The 24,290-nt window shown below is 39.0% G+C and overlaps 1 protein-coding gene across 2 annotated transcripts in view; it reads right to left on the bottom strand.

The window, feature by feature from the left end:
* Positions 1-24,290, bottom strand: part of LOC135210920 (uncharacterized) — a 304,637-nt gene that overhangs the window by 126,062 nt on the left and 154,285 nt on the right. Inside the window, exon 2 of one of the 2 annotated variants that reach the window (XM_064243882.1) lies at positions 10,744-10,786. The exons of the other annotated variant lie outside the window; for it this stretch is intronic. The gene's annotated coding sequence lies outside the window, so the exon portion shown is untranslated. The remainder of the gene's footprint in view (positions 1-10,743; positions 10,787-24,290) is intronic. 2 annotated transcript variants of the gene reach the window in all.

Raw genomic sequence — 24,290 nt, 5'->3', positions numbered from 1 at the left:
ATGTCTGAATGAGAGCTTTTTTATGGGATACCATAGAGCCACCATTCGCCTTTTCATCAAGAGAATACCTATTTATTTTGTATACAATTGTATTTTCTCGGCTGTGAAGTTGATATCTATCCATGGCTGTGAGATGACCAGGAATGACTTGTAAGTCGGTGTCGAAGTCACTCTACAATTCAGTCAGGCCAAAACTATTATTACTAAAGCAATATTCAGTCAATGTTTCTTATCTATTATTTTGTCAGAGAGAGAGATCTGTCTGTATACGATTGTTTATTTTCTCACTCGTCAAACTTGCTCTGTTGTGCATTATTTCATATTTCCTTGCTAACCAATTTAGTCTATACCTACGATATTAAGAAATCAAGATACTTGTAGAAAGGAGAAATGTCTCCAGACATATACCTTAACCATCGTAAGTGGCCCCTGGAGGGAATCTAAGCGGCTTATCCATGGATTTAAATGGACATGGGGCTGTTTGAAATATTGGCAACAGCACCTAAATGAGATGCCTTGTTGATAGAAAATCTGACTCCCTTTCTTGTTATTGCTTAAAAAACTGTCAATTGTGAACCTATGTAATTGATTTAGAATTCTGTGTAACGAAAAGATGATATTTGATATCTGTAATGGGAGAAATGGTTTTATCTCTCTGTTGTTGTTATAAATTTGGCAGATGTGCGGAGATTAAACACAAGTGGGATGACCCAAAGAGCCCCACCAGAGAGGTTTGGTAATTTTGTCTTTGCAGGTAATGGAATCAACGGGCACCCAGCTGAGGAAGGGATTGACCGGCGTCATAATGAATTGGCCACATGGTGATTTGACCAAGTGGGTCAGAGGTCACAGAAGGACATGTCTGACAACACCGCCATCTGCCCAGATGCCTGCTAACTTTCTCTGATTGATGCAGAAGGCCTCAGACAAGATCACACAGCCAGCGAGATCGCATGCTTCGCTCCTCCTCAGCTACACCCCTCCCCTTTCCTTCTTGATACGGCTATTGCCAGGTTATGTTACCTTTTGCAGTGCAAGGATAATCGCTTCCCGTTGGCGACAATGAGGAAGATGACTCCACTCTCCGATCCAGGCAAAGTGCAAGGTTACAAAGGTTAACACAGTCAGTCAATCTCAGTCTCTGACTTATTTCCTTTCATTTTCCTGAGCGAGTCCTGTAGTTTCATAAAAGTCACCGTGATATAATCGTACTGCTTTATATTCCTGTTATGTCCCCCGCCTTCAGTTCGGTCATCTTTATGGTGTGGTTTAATCAGATTGTGTTCTTTCATGCTGAGTGATAATTACATTGTTATTAGCTATCCACTAAAATTATCTCACTGGGAAGTAACGTAACTGTTTATTCAGTGCCTTACATATAATTTCCTCGATCTCCTATCACCTCCTGTTGCTCCGGATTTCACCCTTCTTCTGTGTTTCCTACTGACAATGTGGCCTGATACCCGACCACCAGTTCGTCTATTAATTAACTGATCACTATTCAACCCTATTTGGTAGCATTCACTCTTTATCTTATACGATCCTGTACAGGGGCGTCATTTGGTGGGGGGCCTAGGGCGGGAAAACTGACTCCCCTAAGACTCAACTTGCCCCCCTCACCCCCCACGTCGCAAGAAGTAACAGCAAGTTTTCTTTTTAAATGTGCAATCATAAATATATGGAATTTCTCGGGAATATTACATTTCTTGATCCTTGTCTGTCTACCAGCTATCAGTGATGATGAGATAAACAAACAGTATGTGGAAGTGTACAGTTTTTGCTGAAGTCCCTTTCTCATGTGGCTTCAAAAAGCACATAAAACAGCTCAAAAAATAAACCCAGCTCATTAGGCTGGCTTCGCTCGCCAAACCATATTTGCCCCCCCCCCCAACAAAAATCTAATTCCATATATAATGTGTAAATATAATCAAGTAAGCTAATCTAAGAGTTTACCTCATCTTTACCTATTCTGAAGCAACCTTCAGCCTAGGTTTGTGGTATGAATTATGTACTTCCTTAAATTTCCTGGTTCCTTGGTTCGCTCCCGGGAGCCGACGAAATTATTACCAACTAAAAATTCCCCTTCAGTTTACATATATGAAAATATATTAATTCTGAAGTAGAGCAAATTACATATTAAAGGACAATTGTAGCTTATATATGAATCACGGTGATGTGATCAGACATACATACATACATACACATATACACACACACACATACACACACACACACACACATATATATATATATATATATATATATATATATATATATATATATATATATATATATATATATAAGCGAATACCACAGGAAAATAATAGTCAGAAATCCAAGCGCTTGCGTCTTTACTCAGACATCGTCAAGGAGTTACTAAAGTACAATTGGAGATAAAGGTCTCAGGTACAAAACAAGATCAAGAATACCAGATGGTTAATTGTCAAAAGGGTAAAAATTAAAAGAGATAATCCAGGATTATCGTATATCACACGGTCACAAACCTAACCGAAACTACAAAGTATCTTTACAGTCCTAAACATGTCAAAACTGAATATATTAATTTTGTTGCTTATATTTATCTACAACTTTTTTCATAATGAAAGCATCAAGTTTAAATAAACCAAGACTTAAATTTAGAACATTTCTATTATTTGACTTGATGAAACAAGATTCAATGATATTCCTTTTAACTGTGTCATTACATGGGATTAAGGCTCTTGCTTAATAGATGTGGCATGGAAAAGAGCTAGAAAAACATTTTATTCAACTAATGACAAACTTGAATTTAGTAAGCATAACATTCTAAAATTACCCTATGATGAAAGGTTTTTAGATATTCCTAGAATTTTAAAGCTATTTAACATAAATGTTATTTTCAGTAATATTAATGTCAAGAGTTTAATAATAAAAAATTCTCCTAAAGATCTTCCAGGCTGCATATATGAAATTCCTTGCAAAAAGTGTGATAAAGTCTATTACGGACAGACCGGTAAATGACTTTCACAACGTCTCAAACAACATCAATATTCTGTGAGAACTGGGCAAATATCGAATGCATTATTCGTACATATGAGAGATTTAGACCATCCTATTAACTGGAGTCAAGCAAGAGCCTTAATCCCATGTAATGACACAGTTAAAAGGAATATCATTGAATCTTGTTTCATCAAGTCAAATAATAGAAATGTTCTAAATTTAAGTCTTGGTTTATTTAAACTTGATGCTTTCATTATGAAAAAAGTTGTAGATAAATATAAGCAACAAAATTAATATATTCAGTTTTGACATGTTTTGGACTGTAAAGATACTTTGTAGTTTCGGTTAGGTTGTGACCGTGTGATATACGATAATCCTGGATTATCTCTTTTAATTTTTACCCTTTTGGCAATTAACCATCTGGTATTCTTGATCTTGTTTTGTACCTGAGACCTTTATCTCCAATTGTACTTTAGTAACTCCTTGACGATGTCTGAGTAAAGACGCAAGCGCTTGGATTTCTGACTATTATTTTCCTGTGGTATTCGCTTATTTATGATTTCACGTGCATCTACAGTGATTTTTTAAATATATATATATATATATATATATATATATATATATATATATATATATATATATATATATATTATCTGTTAAAATAGAACTCCGTCTAATAAAGGTAGTCCATAAAAATCTTCCTTTTTGAAGTTTTTATGAGTACCAGCTACCTATTATTATATATATATATATATATATATATATATATATATATATATATATATATATATATATATATATATATGTGTGTGTGGTGTGTGTGTGTGTGTGTGTGTGTGTGTGTGTGTGTGTGTGTGTGTTTATATCGGTATCAACTCACAGATCATAGTAAATCGTCCCAGTGGATTAAAAGAGTAGAATTATTTGAGCAAACATACATATTCATATTAGAACGATAAACTTGGGGAAGGTTTTATAGAAAAATTACCGAAAATGGCGCGTCCTATTTCTGATCTGGCATCACTCCAGCTTGGGGGCATACTTTTCGAAATGTTCAGAGATAACTGCTTTCCCCTGACTGTATATCAGGCGAAATTCATAACAATAGTCAGTAACTCTTATCATGAAGTCTCACAGCCATGCTATTGGAGAGGCAACACACGGACGCGCCCCAGTTTTTAGCCTTCTTTCACACTTGCGCACTGAACGTGGGAACAGCAGAAATACGGACAGGTTTTTCTCGGTTGTATTGAAATGTACTGTGTTATCTCCATGTCAGTGTGACCTATGTTCACACACACACAGACACCCACAAACAAAGCGGGAGGGGTGGGGGGGGGGTGGATCAATTGATCAATCATTGTGAGATATTAGCACGGTATAGTAATGACAAGACGTTATTTGTTAACAATTCGCCTATTCGATTTTTCCAGTATCAATATTCACATGAACTACAATATTTCATATGTCCAAAATCTTATTCACCGCTTAAATCTATGGAAGAATGTTTATTAAATCACTTTTCAAAGTGTAACAAAGTCAATTATTTCTGTTTATGCCAGCAAACTGTCGCTTCGACCAGTTTGCGTGACGTCACAGACCTGCGCATGGGTCTACTACCTGTTGTGTCATTGTCGTGGGGAATCGAATATGTATGGGGTACTCAGTATCAGTGGGTATATATATATATCTATATATATATATATATATATATGTATATATATATATATATATAGATATATATATATATATATATATATATCACATGATTGATCAGTTGCTCCAACTTTTTTTTCTTTGTTTTGCGAATCAGGTCACACTAACAAGAAAGAAACACTATTACACGCAATGCGACCGAGAAAAACCTGTCCGTATTTCTGCTGTTCCCACGTTCAGTGCGCAAGTGTGAATGAAGGCTAAAAACTGGGGCGTTGTCCGTGTGCTGCCTCTCCAATAACACGGCCCGAAGACTTCATGATAAGAGTTACTGACTATTGTTATGAATTTCGCCTGATATACAGTTAGGGGAAAGCAGTTATCTCTTAACATTTCGAAAAGTATGCCCCCAAGCTGGAGTGATGCCAGATCAGCAACAGGACGCGCCATTTTCAGTAAATTTTCCTTTAAACCTTCCCGTTGAGTTAACTCACACTGGCGCATGCGCAGTTTATCTTCTAATTTGATTATGTGTTTGCCCAAATAATTCTACTCTTTTAATTCACATGGAAGATATATTATGATCTGTCTGATGATACCGACGTGAGCACATCACAAATGAATATCATAACACTGGGAAAGGAACAATGACAAATAATGATGTAGTACCTAGAGTTAAACGAAAACCTTTCCGTTAAAAAAGTGAGGGTACTTCTGCAATCTTCCCTCGTGAATGGAACAAAACTAAAATCAGAAAAAGAAAAAAAGTGGAGAGGAAAATTATAATAATTAATTATTTAATAATTAAACTTCTAGTCTTTACGTAAAGAAATTGACAATCAAGGAATGAATGTCTTCGAGAGTGACGGCTTAATTTTACGTATGTAATGATGGACAAGAATATTAAGGCGCAAAATTCTCCTCGAAATGCACAAGAAGAAGAAGAGCGACCACCACTACCGAATCTCCGGACGTCCACATCGATCGAAGACGGTACCATTTTCCACAGGCAGCGAAATGGGCGCCGCATTCTTTGACAAGTCTAATGAAGCAGCCCTCTTCATAATAATGTATAATAATAATAATAATAGTAACACCGCTACTTCAGAACAGATAAATATCAAGTCGATTCCGTGGACGTTGTGAAATTCGATTTTAAAATGAAGTTTAGTTACGATAAAGAAAAGAAGAAAAAAAATCTGGTGGCTGCGTATTGCCACGGTAAACAGCAGTAAATAATCATTACGGCAAAATTCATTGTCTAACATCATATTATTGTGAGGTGAATTCAAAGATAAAGTGAAATGGACGACGACTGGTCGTTTTCCATGTCGCTATCAGACTGAAACCCCCACCCCAATTCTTCTCTCTCTCTCTCTCTCTCTCTCTCTCTCTACTCTCTCTTCTCTCTCTCCGCTCTCTCTCTCTCTCTCTCTCAGTAGACGAGCAATAACTAGGGATACCAGCACATTTTCGAAGTCACTCCATCAAAAGCAATCGCCCCCCACCCCATCCTATTATATATTTGATTCTGGAGGTAAATTCGCGAAGTGAGTGACGATTCCCATATGCGACTGGCCGAAGCCCGTAGGCAAAATGTCTAAATTAAGGTAGGAAAGGCTCACTGCCTTGAATAAATGAATTGGCGAGATCAATACTCAGTCCAGCTCATCTTAAAACTGGTGCTGGATGGTGCAAATTTCGGATAAAAATGGAATTTTCTAAACTGCCAAGTAGTATCTCCTTTCTCTCACAGAGAAATTATAATAATATATGATAATAATGATAATTAGCAAGCGCATAAGTAGCAGTGATAGTTAGTGCTACTTATGCCGTGTGCTAATGAGAAAAGGTCCCAAATGAATAAGATGAATCATTATTTCTTTTTTCAACGGAAAAAGTTGCTTAAGATAAACCTGAGGTATATGGAAGGGCTTCGACTGCAAAAGACAAAACGAACGTCCAAATGGTTAACAAACCATAAGCGATATCTAGTTTAAAAAAGGATGAAGTTTGAACCAAGATCGAGTTGTGAAACAAGTTTGTGGGTTTTGGGAGATTTCAAAACGCGGCAGGAAAACGTCCACTGTACGTTATAGAAGTATGGTCGCTGAATGTCAATGAAAGAAAAAGCGGTAACTAAAAGTGATAACCAGGGATGGCTCCAATGGGGTGGGGATAACCCCGCCCCCGACAATGTTCCTGACTGAGTTGGTTAAATCCTGACTGAGTTGGACCGTCAAAAATGCCCAACGCTAATATTTTGTTAAATAAATGCCCTCTGGACACAAATGCCAGGTCTGTGCTTTTTCCACAAATTTTCGGTCGTCGCCGCCGTTCATCACAAAATGACGGGCTATATATATACATACATACATACATACACACACACACACACACACACACACACACACACACATATATATATATATATATATATATATATATATATATATATATAGATATATATATATATATGAAATAAAAGAATTCGAGTTGGTCAAACCTCAACATCGACCGACTCGATTTGGTCAAATTTGCTTTTACTCTCCGCCACCCCCCTCCCCCAATTACATAACCTTGGAGCCATCCCTAGTGACAACTCTCGAGAAGAAATGCCTGGTTGCTATACACTCGTAAGCAAGAACGCTTGAAATGCTGAAGAAAAGTAGATGGGACGATGCGATAAAAAGGAGAGTATTAATATAAAGGTGGCTCTGAGTCTGAGGTGGTGTCAACGTGAACAAATAATGTGAAGTGAATAATTCTGAACTCTTGGCGGGAAGGAGGAGGAGGGGGAGGAGGAGAGGTGGGAGGAGTTCAGAGTTTATTGTAAGAAAGAAGTCAACAAGTTGCTGATGAAGCTTTTGAGAATCAGCACAAAATAAGCTGGTCAGTCGTGCATGTGTTTACTGTCAGTTCGTTTATCTGTAGTTCAGCAGTAAGAGGACGGATGTTACTGTTGCCTTGTCTGTCTCTGAAGCTAACTCCCATTAGGATTCAGTATCTTATTCTAAACATTTCTTTAGACGCGAAAAGCTAGGCTTGTAAGGAAATGAAATTATGAGGTAGGGAAATAGTTGGGTCTCACTTCAAAGGATACTTCAGAATCAGTTATGAAAGACAAGAGGAAACAAAAACTACGGAAAACAAAGGTAGGGCGAGTTTCAATGTTCGACAGCAAAGCAAGTAAAATAATTCCTTTGAAGCGAACGGGAGATGTGGTGATAGGTAGACATTACAAATTTAATTAATTCGAGGAGATGACGGTAATTCCTTCAATGGTGAACAGTACCTAAAGAAGTGAGAAAAATAAAACTACCTCCAAGCACAAAACAAGATGATATAGAAAGAAGCCATTGCTTTATTCATGTCAGGACAACTGGAGAACCTCCTTGACGAAGAGAATACTCGAGACAGGAATATTTATGGTCTAAAAGGAGATTTTTATGGAAGTCTATAGAAACAGATGGATGGAAAAGTTGGTTACAGACACAGAAGTAGACTAAGTCATTATCATCACTACCATCAAGACATGCAATCAAGAAATGAGCTAATAAATAAAGAGAAAATGATTCAATATCGTTCCTAAACATTAAATGAAGGTTGGGGTGGCAGCAGAAGGATAAGGACGGATAAATAAAGAGAAAGAGTGAGAGGGAAAATGGGGCATTGCAGAATGTTTCTAGAAATCGAAGGCCAAGTTTCAGGTAATTGCAAAAAATAAATAAATAAATAAATAAAATCAATATGAGCTATTAGTGCCTGGTCACTATTGGAAGTCAACCATCCAAGTACTGCTAACGTTGCTGAATTTCAGCATTATGCTGTTAGCATTTGAGAGTCATTTAAAAGCTTTTCACTTCCTCCACAAAGAAGAGCAGCAGTCAAAACTAAGTGGTGAGATTGTAATATAGGACCACCTATTTGACTATTCACAAGAACTCAATTGTTTGTTTTTGTCAAACTGCGGAAAGGCCCCCTGAAAGTTACATATCTCAAGGAAAACTTGAAAATGGAAATGGAAAGACAGTTGGGTCATTTCTGGCACTTCCGTGACCGTGGAGTCCAAACAAAGGTTTCTCTATGGATTTGTCATGTTTGAGGGTTACTCTGAAAAATTAGATCTAAAACACCCTAATCAAGCCAAAAGTAAGCTCTCTAGAATCAGCACCAACTCAGCATGGTGAAGGTTCAAACGCCATCCTATGAGGATAGGCAGTTGAGCGCTCATTTGTCACGACTTGGTGATTCAACATCAGCATTGACAGATCCTTTTGCAAATGATATCATGTACCATCGTTACTGTTGCCAGAAGTATATTAGTAACCGAGAGTTCAGTTCTGGCGACACAATGCACCTGCAGAACGTATTTATTTCAGAGGCAAGGAATCTGTTTTTCAGACACGTGGACACAGTCATCTTTGAGGAGCATGAAATCCATTCTTTGCTGTCTCTATTAGAAGATAATAAGAGTATCATAAGTGACTATGGATATCCAGTGGGTGATGTCAAATCTTCGTACCTCAAAGAACTGCTTATCAAAGAATATCAGGACAGGATTGGCTTCAAAGAGAGAAATGAACAGAAAAAGATTAACTGGGTCTATGATGTTTGTGGTTGAGGTGACTACATTGAATCGGTTATGTGTTCCCTTAACATCAGTGGTGAGCAGCTCCTACCTTAACAGCAGTGGTGAGCAGCTCCTACAGAACAATACCCGACGACTGTCCAAGAAGGTGACGGCTACATCTGCAGTTGATTGGCCACCTCATGTAGATAATCTAGAGGAAAATGAAGAGGTCTGTGAGTTACTGGTGCTGTTGCTGACTTGGCTGAGACACCCAGACATGACAGCACCGAGCATTAATCCAATTACCCTTAGTCTCCCCTCTATAATTACCTCTTACATCACCGGACAGCATACTATTTCTACTATAAACAGGGTGGTTACTGCTCATGGTATGACCAGGAGTAAAGACCTAGTAGAAACTTTGCACAAGAATGGTGTCTGTAACAGCCATGTAGACACTCTCCTTCTCTATGATCACTGGACTTTGATGGACGTGAAAGCATCTGAGACCTGCCCGCAGGAGATCGTGGATGGGAAACCAGTTATTGTGATCGTTGAAAACGATGACTTAAAGATAGATACCATGACAGCAGTGCAATGGTTACTCATCGAACAAATGTCTTTTTTGTACAACCACAGGAAAAATGTGCTGATCTGATGCAGGTCCAGCAGTACAGATGAAGGAAGATTTTACATCACCCACTGGATGTCCATAGTCACTTATAATACATTTATAATCTATTACTAGACTGCAAAGAACGGATTTCATGCTCCTCAAAGATGACTGTGTCCACATCTCTGAAAAAACAGATTCCTTGCCTCTGAAATAGATGCGTTCTGCAGGTGCGTTGCATCACCAGAACTGAAGTCTCGGTTACTAATATACCTCTGCCAACAGTAACGATGGTACATGATATCATTTGCAAAAGGATCTGTCAATGCTGTTGTTGAATCAACAAGTCGTGACAAATGAGCGCTCAACTGCCTATCCCCTTGGATAAGTACAGGATGGCGTTTGAGCCTTCACCATGCTGAGTTGGCGCTGATTCTAGAGAGCTTACTTTTGGCTTGATAGGGTGTTTTAGATCTTCACCTTCCATACACCAAACACACTTTGTTTTATCATGCAGAGGTCCACCCACTGAAGAATGCAGACACTTTGGATTATCATCATCATTACTTTGCTCTGATGCAAGAATCTGACTGGAGCAGTGCTTTTCTTTGCATTTAATGGCTTTTTGAAAGTTGGATGTTGATGATACTGTTACGTAACAAGAATCATGCATATAATAACCAGCTGGTCCATTATTTCAGTTAGTTTCATTATGCACATTGCCAAATTTATCAAGATCAGTCCAATTTTTGCTCTTCTCGTTTAAACTTTCCCATTTAACAGGAGAGATACGTAGTTTCAGTGTCATTGCAAGGCTTCCCACATTTCAGGACACATTCATAGTCATTCATGTTTAAGGGTAACTACAGGAAGAACAGCTTCTAAGTGGTACTCATCTGCATCATCACATCACATCACTTACGAGGTGCAGCAGAGGTGCATAATGGTGCAAGGTGCAGGCAGACCTGAAAGTAAAAACAAAGTACAATCAGCAACAAAGATGGTATTTTTAAATGATGCAGATGGTATTTTTAAATGATCTAGATGAAGTGCACTGGTACCAATGCATGCCATGCAAAAAAGTACACCTGAAAAAAGAAAAACACGTTCAGTTTTTAGGTAACCGAGACCGTGACGGATGGCAGCCATCTTGAGTAACCTAGTCATAACAGGGTCTGATCATAAAATTGATGTCAATTAAGAATTCCTTGACCCCAAAAACCCCAAAAAGCATATGTTGATCAATGCTGTAGCCCAAACCATAGAAAAAGTAATTTTTAAGATAGCCCCTAGTGGCCATTTTGGATTTTGGCCCCTTGTGAAGCTAGTCCACACTTTCACAAGGGTCATCCTCGCTAATTTTTCAAAGTAACCCTCAAACATGACAAATCCATTGAGAAACCTTTGTTTGGAGTCCAACTATTACCTCTAGGGAAATTTATTAAAAATGAAACCCACAATTGGTGAAGACTTTTCCTCATATGTCGTGTAAATGGCATTCATCACCTAATTAATGCACAACGTGTGACTGTTAATATATGGCTAAAACCATGGGCATCAGTGCTAGCTTGGTGACACTATACTGACTGACACCTTGAGGGAAATGGGGGAATGGTGTCTGGGATAGTGTGTGACTAAAGACTGCCAAATAAAGTGAAAATCAAGATCTACTGTGCCTTAATAAGACCAATGATGGTTTATTGTTCAAGAACCTAAGTATTAGAAGCTGGAGCGATAAGAATGTTGATATGGTTTTTGGGGATCTTGCTACATGAGGGGCAGGAAAGTGGAGAAATTAGATGTGCTGGGGTAGTAAAGATTACTGTTATGTTAAGAGAGCCAAGATTCAGATGGTTTGGGTATGTGGTGTGCATGAGGAAGGAGCGAAGAGGGCTTGGGTGGAACCTGTCAGGGGTAAAATGTCAAGAGGCAGGCAAATGATTAGATGGTGTGATAAAATATAAAATTCCAAAGTAACTTGTATTTTCCCTAGATAGTACATGAACCTATGCTTTCATAGATGGAGTTACACGTGCTTGGCAAACTGAATAATCTCAAAAACAAAATCCTAACAAGTAAATATACTGTCACCTATAACCTGAGCTGGCCTTACTCTACCATTAAGTAAACCTGCTCGTCCGCAACTACGCTCTACTCCATAGCTGGGGAGAGATAGAAACTTCATAGGGTTGTACAAGGAGGGCAGAAAGATACCTATGAAAGTATAAGTAGTAGAAAGATACCTATGAAATAATAAGTTCATATGCTTAGAAAAATACAAATTACTGTAGAAATTGGTATTTGCTCCACTGCAAATATGATCCTACGCTTTTACAGATGAGCCTTCCTCGGAGGTGGGAGGCCATTCTCTCATAGTGGAGTAAGATAGGTGTGTCTTTGTAGAAAAAGCAAGTCACACCAATCCCTCTCTGCCAATTCTGATGTCCTCTTGTTACTTCTTGGGTGGAGATCACAAAGAACTCAATGCTCCTATATCACCTATTGGGCTAGGACTACCAGACCCTAGATGAAGGTGTCTAAGGATTTGTCTGCCAGGTCCTTAAGGTAGAAGAAAGTGAAGGTTGAATGTTTCTTCCAGATCCATGGCCCCATGACCTGTAGGACTGAGTGGTTCTTGAAAGCTACTGATGGTCATATGCCCCTTATGTTGTGTGCCATCATCCTGCCTTGGGGAAGGCCATCATCTTTCATGGTATCATGTGTCCTGTGAATCACCTCCATCAGCCAGGAGAAGATTGTGTTCTTCGAGATCTCTCTTCTCCTGCCCTGTGCTGATGAATAGCATCCTACAGGTTGGTCTATGGAGGCTGTATGCTTAAGGTAGGCTCTCAGGGCTCTCACTGAACACACGAGCATCTTAAATTTGTCATCCTCTACAAAACCCTTCAGTAAGCAGATAGAAAAGCTTTTGAACTTCAGGTCTAGGGATGATGGTCATGGGTCTTTGCCACGAGTTCTAGGATGAATGTTAAGGCCAGGGAGGACCACCCATGGGTATGGCATACAATGTATGACTGTGCATACAGTTCACCAACCATTTTGTCTCAAGGCCCATAAGAACACAGTCTTTAGGCTGTCTATTCTTTATTAAGGGGCTCATGGGAAGGATACCTCAGACTATTGAGGACTTAAGTCACATCCCATTTAAGGAGTCTCAACTCTTGTGGAGGACACTTCTTTTCAAAGAACCTGATCATGGACAACAGTTCCCAAGAAGGGGAGAGGTCTATGCCCTGAGGTCAGAACACTTGTGTGACTGAAAGTGAGAAAGTCTGTCACTTCCTTCAGTGTTCTTGAGGTGATTAAGACCCATCACATAACACCAACAGTGGAAGACCATCTGTTTCCCTTGGTATACTCTGAAGAGATGACAGCATCTGCAGCATCTTCAGAAAGTTCCTTAATTCTGAGGAGCTGCTTGACAGCCTCAAGCTGTGAAGTCAGAGGGAGACTACTGCTTGATGGTACTACCTGCTGTGTTTGTCTCAACAATGTGGGGGTGGGAGGTAGTTCTATCATAACTTCCACTTGCAGGTGGAATAGATCTGCATATCACTTTGCTTGAGGCCACATTGGAGTCATCTATTTCAATCTTAGCTTCTGGGACCTAATGAGCCTGTTAATGACCTTTTGTAGGTGGTTGATCAGAGGAAAGGCATAGACATCAATGTTGTTCCAAGGGTGCTAGAAAGCTTCCTAGGACTAGAGAACAATACAGTTTTACTTTACATCTGTTTCTGCCTGCTTTCATCTATATTGCTGTCCAACCTCTCTTAAATAATATTTTTTTTTTTTTTGCAATTGTGAGTTTTCTCCCAGTTTCACCTTAAGATCCTTGTACTACAGACATTTATTTTCTTGATTGCTTTATTTTGCTGTCCAGGCACTCCAGCTCCCTCTTTTCTCTGAAATTGCCCCAGTACTTCCCTTTAAAACCTATATTTCATTATTCATTCACTTAACCACTCATTCCACATTATTTTCTCACACAATATTCCTGTCTGGTTTCAAATATTCTCAAATTCTTGTTTTCATTTGAAACCATTTCCTTGCTTCTACATGATTATGCCCGTTTAGCAATAATAATCATACTAGACTCATTCGTTCGAATACCTTTCTTACTGCCATTAATCAAGTTGCATGTGAAGAGAAGCTTCCGAGTAACACTTTCCAAGATACTTGGAAACTCAGGCTCAATCATTCTTTCTCCAGCTAATTTTATTTCATTCTTTATGCATACCCTGTCCTAATTCCTAATATTTTTCTTAAATTTGTCCTTAGTCACATTTCCCATATATATATATATATATATATTATAATATATATATATATATATATATATGGATGAATGTATTAATATGTGTGTGTATGTGCCACATACACTTTTACATACATTGAGCAATTTCGACCAAACTTAATATATATATATATATATAATATATATATATATATATATATATATATATATATAACTTAGCATCTGGGAAAGAATACTGTGGGGGTAAGACACCTCTGGCACCAAAGGAGGTGGTGTATTGAAGGGGGTGGGAAGGGGTGAAAATAAAAGTAACTGAAAACGACAGATATTAGTGTCTAATCCATAGTGACACTCCTGATGCCCTTCAGGTCCAAGTTCAGCCCTAGTAGGGACGAGGTGAAAAGGGAGTGACATGTAAAAATAACTGAAAACAGCAGATATTAGTGTTTAACCCATAGTTTCTGAGGTCTCTGAGATGAATAGGGACACTCCCAATACCCTTCAAGTCCAAGTTCAGTTCCAATAGGAAGGGAGCTGGAAAGGTGGTGACATGTAAAAGTAACTGAAATCGACATATATTAGTATCTAATCCAAAGTTTTCAAGGTCGCTGAGTTGAATAGTGACACTCCCGATGCCCTTCAAGTCCAAGTTCAACCCCGATAGGGAGGGGGTGACATGTAAAAATAACCTAAAATGACAGATATTAGTGTCTCATCCATAGTTTTCAAAACCACTGAGATGAATAGTGAGTGATACTCCTGATGCCCTTTCATTCCTTGCTCAGTGCCAACAGGAAGCAGGAGGTGAGAAGTGGAGGAAAGGGGGTGACAAGTAAAAAACTGAAAATGACAGATATTAGTGTCTGATCCATAGTTTTCAAGGTCTCTGAGATGAATAGTGAGACTTCTGATGCCCTTTACACCCAAGTTTAGTCCCGATTAAAAGGGGGTGACATAAGAATTAAAAAATTAGAGATATTAGTGTCTAATCCATAGTTTTTGAAGATACTGAGATGAATAGTGGCACTCCCAATGGCCTTTAAGTCCAAGTTTCAGCCCCAATAGGAAGGGGGAGCACTGTGAGAAGGGGATGAAATAAAAAATAACCGCTGAGATGAATAGTGACACTCCCGCGGTCGATTAAGTCTAACTTCAGCCCCAACAGGAAGAGAGGGACTGAGATCTCGTGGGATTGATTACATGGAATGTGAGCAGTAAAACGCGTCAAAGGCTGATCGACGAGAGATTCAATTGAGTTTATGTGAAGTTAATTGTAAATAATACCAAAGCTCCTTGACTATTATGACTACAGAAAACTATTTTTGCAAGAGAAGAAACAGCATTAAAACTGTCATCCCTTACGGAAATTCTTTAGCTGACAATTTATCTACTGTAAATTTGAACACACACAAAGCTACACATACTTATAGATATGTGTGAGAGAGTTATGCTAGTAAAAACAGTATACGATGAAGCAAGTGCGGCCAAAATCCATTTGTCAATTAAAATTTTGCTTCTAACCTACATTGCCAATCTTCGTACTTCCGTTTTCGAAAACCTAAGAGAATCTGCAACCAGCAGACACTATGTTCACTCATAACACCTGCCATAGAAGTGACCTTGAATTTAAACCAATAACTCTCGGTTCTGATAATCTCTGAATAAAAATACAACATGAAAAGAACACAGCAACACCATCGGCATCATAACTTTTAATAATAATAATCGATATTGAGTAATTAAACATCGGTTTCATAAGTCATCAAAGGCTTATTATTAGCGTAAATATTCTGCAATGTTCCACTAACTCAAGTTAGCGCATCATCCCATTTTGGCTCATCTTCAAGTGTTACCAGTTTTGGATATAACAGACAGCAGCAACAAGAACCGGAGCTATATTCACATGCAAACGTAGCCAATATCGAACAAATAGATATTCACAATACGAAAGTAATGTGTTCGTGAAACCTGAACTAAATGTTACTCGTATTCCTTAATTTTGTTTAAGATAATACAAAATATATGACCTTAAAATGTAGCCAAGCAAAACAGATTTCGACGATGCAGACTGAAGTCACAGCTTATACTGTTCAAATATCAAATGCGGGTTCTTTTTCTTTCCATATTAGCAACAGCCTCTTACGTGAAAACATTGAGAGAGAGAGAGAGAGAGAGAGAGAGAGAGAGAGAGAGAGAGAGAGAGAGAGAGGGGTGGGGAGGGGGAAGGCTGAGGGTGAGGGAGAGGGGACTAATTCCCAGCAACAGTAGATTAGTTAGAAGAGGTGTTCCATGAAGTCACGATGTTACTTTGAAATTTTTCACAGTATGGATTCATTGACTAAGTCGCATTTCCAGGACAGCTCAGACTTCGTATTTTATTCATATCCCATTTATCTAACTCAGAGTGAAGAAAAAGAGAGAATTGTCCGAAGGACAGAAAAACTCAATATGAAAGGTTTCACTGGCTCACATTAGCTCGAGACACTATCTCTCATATTATTATCTTATTAATACATAAAAGTAGCACCTTCAGTCTTCTAGAACCAAGATATACTCCGTCATGTTGATCTTCACTATGAAGTCGATCTTTTATGTTTACAGATAGTTTATCCTTTATTATGACATTGAAGATTCGTGCGTCTCACGAAACGAATTTTAGTAAATGATAAAAATCAACTATATTATTAACGGATTACTGTGTTCACAGGCCTGTCAACACTGCTGCTTTATTTGCTGTATAGATGAGCGCTACAGTTCGAATACCTTTATTACTATGAATGGCTTGATAAACTTATAAGGAAAAATGAAAAGTACCAAACCATTACGACTTCGTAACGAAATCAGGCACAAAACTAGACACTAGGCAACTCTTCCTACCTATATCGAGTCGGGAACGGACTTGGGAGAAAAAGAAAAAAACAAAAAACACATTCGCCGAATCACCTCTGACGCTGTCTACCTTTTAATGTCGCTTGCATACAAGATTCATATTTATTGTTTAGAGTAAGTGGTTCGTTCACCTTGTCGTCTTCCTTAATATTTGTCATATAATGTTCACTACTGCCATGCACATCGATAATTTCATCTCCCAAACCCCTTAAGCATAAAGACTGTGAGTCATAGTTACGGGTGTGTCTCTTTGTACTGTCTCTCTCTCTCGGGGAGAGGAAGGGCAGTAGAAATCTGCCCTGCGTGCCACGTGTAGTTTCATTGGACCCTGTTTTCGGCATTCCCTTTAGGGTTCCTTTTCATTCTCTAGAAAGGAGATATATGCCATTCAAATGGAAAAATAATTGGAAAGACAAAGCAACATATTCGGGTACTGCATAACTCGGCTCGAGCCTTCAAACTAACGAACGATTTATCGGGGGCCAAAATATTACTGGAACCGCGTGGGCTTAGCGGACATTTTGATAGCGATAACGAGAACGAGGATTTTTTTATTATGGCCGGCAGTAGATACAGGAAATGACTCATTTCTGTGACAAACATCAGTTGTACAAGAGAGAATCCTTCCAATGACTAAACGTACAAAGACATTTTACAAGAAAATTAGGGAATCTTCCGAGACTAAAATGCGTCTTGAGACCTTCGCAGACTGACTAACTTGAGTGTTGAACCCAGGATCCTGGTTGAACCTAAACAGACTTTAACAGAGTCCGAGTCACCAGTTTTTATAGGCTTACACACACGCGCGCGCGCAGAGCAGAGAGAGAGAGAGAGAGAGAGATTTTGTTTTAATCAATTTATTACGCCCATTGGCGTCAGACATTTGAGTACATGGTAATACAGTAATATTGTTTATATCTACATTGTAATTAAGTTATGCCTAAAGAAAAAAAAATAATAAAAAAATAAAGTATATACAAACATTTAAGTACACATCAAAACAAGAGAGAGTACTTATACGTTATTAGTCACATATTTTGTTCTTTAGCTCCAATGGCAAGGCCAAATATTATTTGGCTTAAAAAGGATTCTGCCTTGAGCTGGACATTATTTTGAGACGACGGAGAGTCGCGGATTATAAAGAAAAAGATATATATATTATCAGGTGTGCGTCCTCCAAATTATTCCCGTAAAATTGTGTTCTAGACGCCTCTTTGTTGAGAAAATACGACGTGTTTGGTTTTCCGAAATATTGCTATATTACCGTCTGTTAGTAAGATGTTTCTGACTAAATGCCGATAACATCCCTGTCATGTAATAACAGCAAAGTTTTGTCGTGAATTACAGTTCGCCGATATATCATCATTCACAGAGCATTTGTTTTTATTTTGTCCTCTGCTTGTGTTTTCGGATATTCTATTATATTCTATTTGAAAGTTTGCCAGTTTCATTTGATTTCATTGTTTGTTGCAGAGGACATCATTTTTTGAACGAAGAGAACTAGATCAGTCAAATATAGGCGAACTTTAGCCCGCCCCCCCCCTTTTTTTTTAAAACATACATTTAGAGACAATAACCGCAAGCAGTAATGAAACAGTCATAGAACTTGAGCACTATCCTGTTATATTATTGGGGTTCCAATCAATTAATAATCATTAATAAAGTTGGGCAGAACGGAAACGCGTTGCGATGACCTGTTTATTGGTATCCAATCTTATGTTTACAGACGCCGATTACAAACTAGGCGTGATAATACTTTATAAAATGACGTAGGACTTACATCTTTACGTAGTTACATTTATTAACTCAATTCTAGAAATATCAATTATTGTAACATACCCTAGATAGTTTAGCAATTCTCTTCGATAAAATTTAAAGAGGGGCAGCATCAGATGGGCAATGAAATGGGTCGGGAAATTGGTCAAATTAGCTGGTAAGTTAGGCGGTAGCCTCCCTGGGAAAACTTAAGGCACGGAGCTCTTACTACTTAGGGATTCAGAGCCGATGATGAAACACGGTTTTTCGGGAACACCCATTAATCGAAGCATCTGATAAAAGTTAAAGTTGGGAAGTGTACTCCCCGCCTAATATTTGCAGGTATTATTTAGTACTAATTTTTGCCAGTATTATTGAGTACCTAAGTTCAATAGTTTTGAGATTATAGAGCAAAATGAAGTCACCGATGCGAGAAAACCACAAAAAAAGGTTCCAAAAAACATTCGTGACGCAAACATGATATAATGGGCAGTAAGTTACTAACAGTCTAGGCCTTAATGGCCAGCAAGATATGGAATCGTCCTCGTGGTTGCTAGACTGCATTTGTGCTACGGCTTGCCACTTTGTATACAAGCGAGAAGACCCGTGGCAAGATTTACTATATCGTGAATAGGTAATTATTTCTATGATGTTTAATAGACACTTAGCAATACTCATCTCTTGGTGCAGCAAACAGAAGGCTACAGAGTCGAAACCTAGAGTTAAACAAAACGGATTCTCTTTTTATAATCCCGTCCTGCATTGATGTAGATCTAACGCATGAACTACAGACTGGTTTATTATGTGGATGCATTACATACACTGAATTATTTGTAAAGTAGAAACAATGTGAATACATATCAAGAAAGTGGAAAACAACTTAGTCCCATCAAGGTCTGCTCACTTCCCCCAAATCCCCCATGTAGTTGGAATTCTGTCTACCTCCTTATTGCGTCAGCAGGTGAATTGCTGTAATGAGCAGGCACCTCTAAGATACGTCATCGCCTACGTAGCTACACTAGGTGGGAAGTGGCGACCCCACCCAATTTGGTAGACCTTGTCTCTCTTGCTTTCTTGGCCTTGGTCCCAGCAACTGTTGTGGAATTTGAGATGAGACCTCCACAAAATAATAATAATAATAATAATAATTAGGAATGTAGAAAAACTAGAGGCTGAAGTAGCTTCAGGACTCATGCAGAAGTGTGTGTGATCCTAGAAACGGCGCACATAGTAAGAAAAGTGATGGACTCCTAAGGACGCAGGATGCAACCCGGAACCCCACACTATAAATACCACTCAGTCAAATTGGAGGACTGTGATAGACAAAAAGGTAATAATAATAATAATAATAATAATAATAATAATAATAATAATAATAATAATAATAATAATAATAATATCTGGGGACATCAGGATGGAGTTTGGAATAGAAAAATGCGCTTTAGTCAACATACAAAAAGGCAAAGTAACGGGAACTGAAGGGCTAAAGCTACCAGATGGGAGCAACATCAAACACATAGATGAGACTGGATACAAATACCTGGGAATAATGGAAGGAGGGGATATAAAACACCAAGAGATGAAGGACACGATCAGGAAAGAATGTATGCAGAGACTCAAGGGGATACTCAAGTCAAAACTCAACGCCGGAAATATGATAAAAGCCATAAACACATGGGCAGTGCCAGTAATCAGATACAGCGCAGGAATAGTGGAATGGACGAAGGCAGAACTCCGCAGCATAGATCAGAAAACCAGGAAACATATGACAATACACAAAGCACTACACCCAAGAGCAAATACGGCAGACTATACATAACACGAAAGGAAGGAGGGAGAGGACTACTAAGTATAGAGGACTGCGTCAACATCGAGAACAGAGCACTGGGGCAATATCTGAAAATCAGTGAAGATGAGTGGCTAAAGAGTGCATGGGAAGAAGGACTAATAAAAGTAGACGAAGACCCAGAAATATACAGAGACAGGAAAATGACAGACAGAACAGAGGACTGGCACAACAAACCAATGCACAGACAATACATGAGACAGACTAAAGAACTAGCCAGCGATGACACATGGCAATGGCTACAGAGGGGAGAGCTAAAGAAGGAAACTGAAGGAATGATAACAGCGGCACAAGATCAGGCCCTAAGAACCAGATATGTTCAAAGAACGATAGACGGAAATAACATCTCTCCCATATGTAGGAAGTGCAATACGAAAAATGAAACCATAAACCACATAGCAAGCGAATGCCCGGCACTTGCACAGAACCAGTACAAAAAGAGGCATGATTCAGTGGCAAAAGCCCTCCACTGGAGCCTGTGCAAGAAACATCAGCTACCTAGCAGTAATAAGTGGTACGAGCACCAACCTGAGGAAGTGATAGAAAACGATCACGCAAAGATCCTCTGGGACTATGGTATCAGAACGGATAGGGTGATACGTGCAAATAGACCAGACGTGACGTTGATTGACAAAGTCAAGAAGAAAGTATCACTCATTGATGTCTCAATACCATGGGACACCAGAGTTGAAGAGAAAGAGAGGGAAAAAATGGATAAGTATCAAGATCTGAAAACAGAAATAAGAAGGATATGGGATATGCCAGTGGAAATCGTACCCATAATCATAGGAGCACTAGGCATGATCCCAAGATCCCTGAAAAGGAATCTGGAAAAGCTAGACGCTGAAGTAGCTCCAGGACTCATGCAGAAGAGTGTGACCCTAGAAACGGCGCACAAAGTAAGAAAAGTGATGGACTCCTAAGGAGGCAGGATGCAACCTGGAACCCCACACTATAAATGCCACCCAGTCGAATTGGAGGACTGATAGAGCACAAAAAAAAAAAAAAAAAAAAAAAACATAAGATTTTAGCTAGAAACAAGGAAAGAAATAATCTTTAACCCAAGTTTAATGTATCTATACGAGTTGCCCCTTCGACTTTGGAGGAATCCATTCTCCTTTTTCTTTTGAAAAGCTATCCTCTTCTCCCATTGGTTGTTGGAATATCCCCTGCAGGCATAGTAGGAGGAGCTATCTAGGAGAAAGCTTGAAAAGGCCTTGAATCCAGGAGAGAGCTCTCAGAAGACTACGAGACCTCGGCTAGGTCAGACCACTGGCCCTTTACCAGACGCCGCTGGCCCCCCCCCCCTCCTGGGCCTGCTTTCCCATGCTTTGGGAAGCCCAAGTATATTTTTAAAGTCCATAGTGTCCAGACTTAGAGAAGAAGACATCCAGCATCCTCACTAAAAGGTACTGTAAGGGAAATTCCATTTCAACCAGGGAATTGTTTTATCTTTGTCTGTATTTCATTTCATTTTCCAAGGCGACTTGTGCAATGTTTCATTCCCCTTCGCCATCTGGGCTCAATTCTGTAATTACTCCCCTGTGATACTAGTAACATTCCCCTAGTGAATTAAACCCACGAAATAGTTTCTGCTGTGTAAATTTCCCAGTCATTTCATTTCCCCTTGAGTGGCCTTTTGATTGATAGAAAACAGTGAGTAAAGTTCACCCTCGTGTGCCCCTGCCTTACGCCTATTCCCCTCTACTTGCAGACAAACGCTGTGCCTGGCTGTGGTAGAACTTGGAAGTCCTTCGAAGCTTGCAATTTTGCTCCATTGCGCATTTTTTCTAAACACGTGGCCTTGTGTTTCCTGGACCTCTGTAAATTTATGTAAATACAGTGCTTTTAAAACTAGAGTCCAGCTTTTATGTAAATTCCTCCCTCTTCAGTAACCCTGGCCTTATGCCTGGGAAGTTTAGTTTTCAACCTTTTTTTTTTCTTGTTCAAACCCCTCGTCCTCTAGTCAAGGCCTAAATTTTCAATGTAACTGTATTTTCTGGGAGGAGACAAGGTGGAATTTTGAATAATGGCGACCTTGCCAGGATTTTGCTGTAGCGATTGTTAAGCTAAAATCACGAAAGAAACGAATTCGAATTCCTTAATATTTTTGTGAGCAAGCTAAAGCAATGTTTCCAAATTCTCCACAACAGGAATAAGGTAAATTTTATTTTATTTTCCAATATGCGTGTAGAACTAGTTATTCTAGTTAGGGATATATAAAATCTGACTGCCTTTATAGCAATAGAAAAGAGACCACGTGTAGGCTGATAAACCCCAGATTGAGAGAGAAATTTTAATGCTATGTGCCATTGCATGAGGAACAGAGGTTAGGGAGTAAGGTTCAAAACGAAAATATCGTGAATTGCTAGTTAATCGCGAATCCCGCGTTGTAAAGGTATTTTCGTGTGTTATTTTTTTTACGTGAAACAAAGCGCACTAGCTCTCTCTCTCTCTCTCTCTCTCTCTCTCTCTCTCTCTCTCTCTCTCTCTCTCTCTTGCTGGCAAACCTCACATGTCTAAACGGGATAGGATCTTTAAATCCTCCTTCCACGTGACCCGAAACCTATCAGCGATCCCGCTCCATCCATTAACATAGGATAAGATGAGTCAATAAGTCAGAAAAGGGAAAACAAAGTGTTAGCGTAAAACATTCTTAATGTTAGGATAAGTAAAATTAAAGGTAAATGTTTTCTTTCCATTGTTGTCTGTGCAGAAAGTAACCAAATAAGGGCAAATACTTTTGCAGCTCGAACAAAGGCACGTTATCCTGAGCGTAGTACCAGCACAGCCTTGAAACCATTGTGACTCATTCTCCCGTATCGTTGTCTAGACAGGCCGCATGCATCTACATTCTCCAGGGTTTTAAGTTCGCGGACAGGAGGGTTTTAGGTTCGCGAGAGCGAGAAAAGAACTGGGGTGGGAAAAAAAGGCAGTGTATTTTATAGCGTTAGAGAGGTTATCCTGGGTCTTCTGAGCAAAGCTAGGTTCAAGGGATTTGCCTTGGTAGCAAAGAAAAGAATATATTTTATTAATTCCCGTCTCCATCCTCGAGATGATATCTATTAAAAAACAAAAAAGAGAGATCCCATATCCATTATTTTTATTATTAACTGTATTAGCCACGTTTTCACGTGAGGATTCCGTGAATTCCGTGACCAGATTTTTTTTCTTTTTACAAAACTGTAATTGCGTTGAGGTTTCGCATTTACGACATCTTTGTCACGTGTCACATTGAGTTTCTGTGAATTTCGTGACCAGATTTTTATTTTTCCCTTTTACCTTACAAATCCGTGCAGGTGTTGAATTTCCGCCTTTACGACATCCCTTTGCTACCTTTTCACGTGAGGATTCCGTGAATTTCGTGACTGAAATTTTATTTTCCCTTTTACCATACAAATCCATATTGGTGTCGAGTTTCCGCCCCTACGAAATCCTTTGCTACCTTTTCTTGTTAATATTCCGTGAATTTCCAGGGTCGTTCGTTCTATTTTACGAAATTTATTACCAAATCCATTACTGGCGTCGAGTTCTCTGCCGAACTGTAAATTACAGAGATTCTACGGCATGAGTTTTCCGCCGTGCAACGCACCAGTAGTAAATGTGTTTGCAGGGATTTAAGGTCATCTTGCCAAGTCTGCGTCGAGCATTTCCACATACCTCTGGCGACATTTGTTGATTTTTGCAACCACTTTCCACC

This window comes from Macrobrachium nipponense, chromosome 4, assembly GCF_015104395.2.
Source record: "Macrobrachium nipponense isolate FS-2020 chromosome 4, ASM1510439v2, whole genome shotgun sequence".
In the NCBI taxonomy this organism is placed as follows: domain Eukaryota; kingdom Metazoa; phylum Arthropoda; class Malacostraca; order Decapoda; family Palaemonidae; genus Macrobrachium; species Macrobrachium nipponense.
This window is presented reverse-complemented; position numbering and strand designations above follow the sequence as displayed.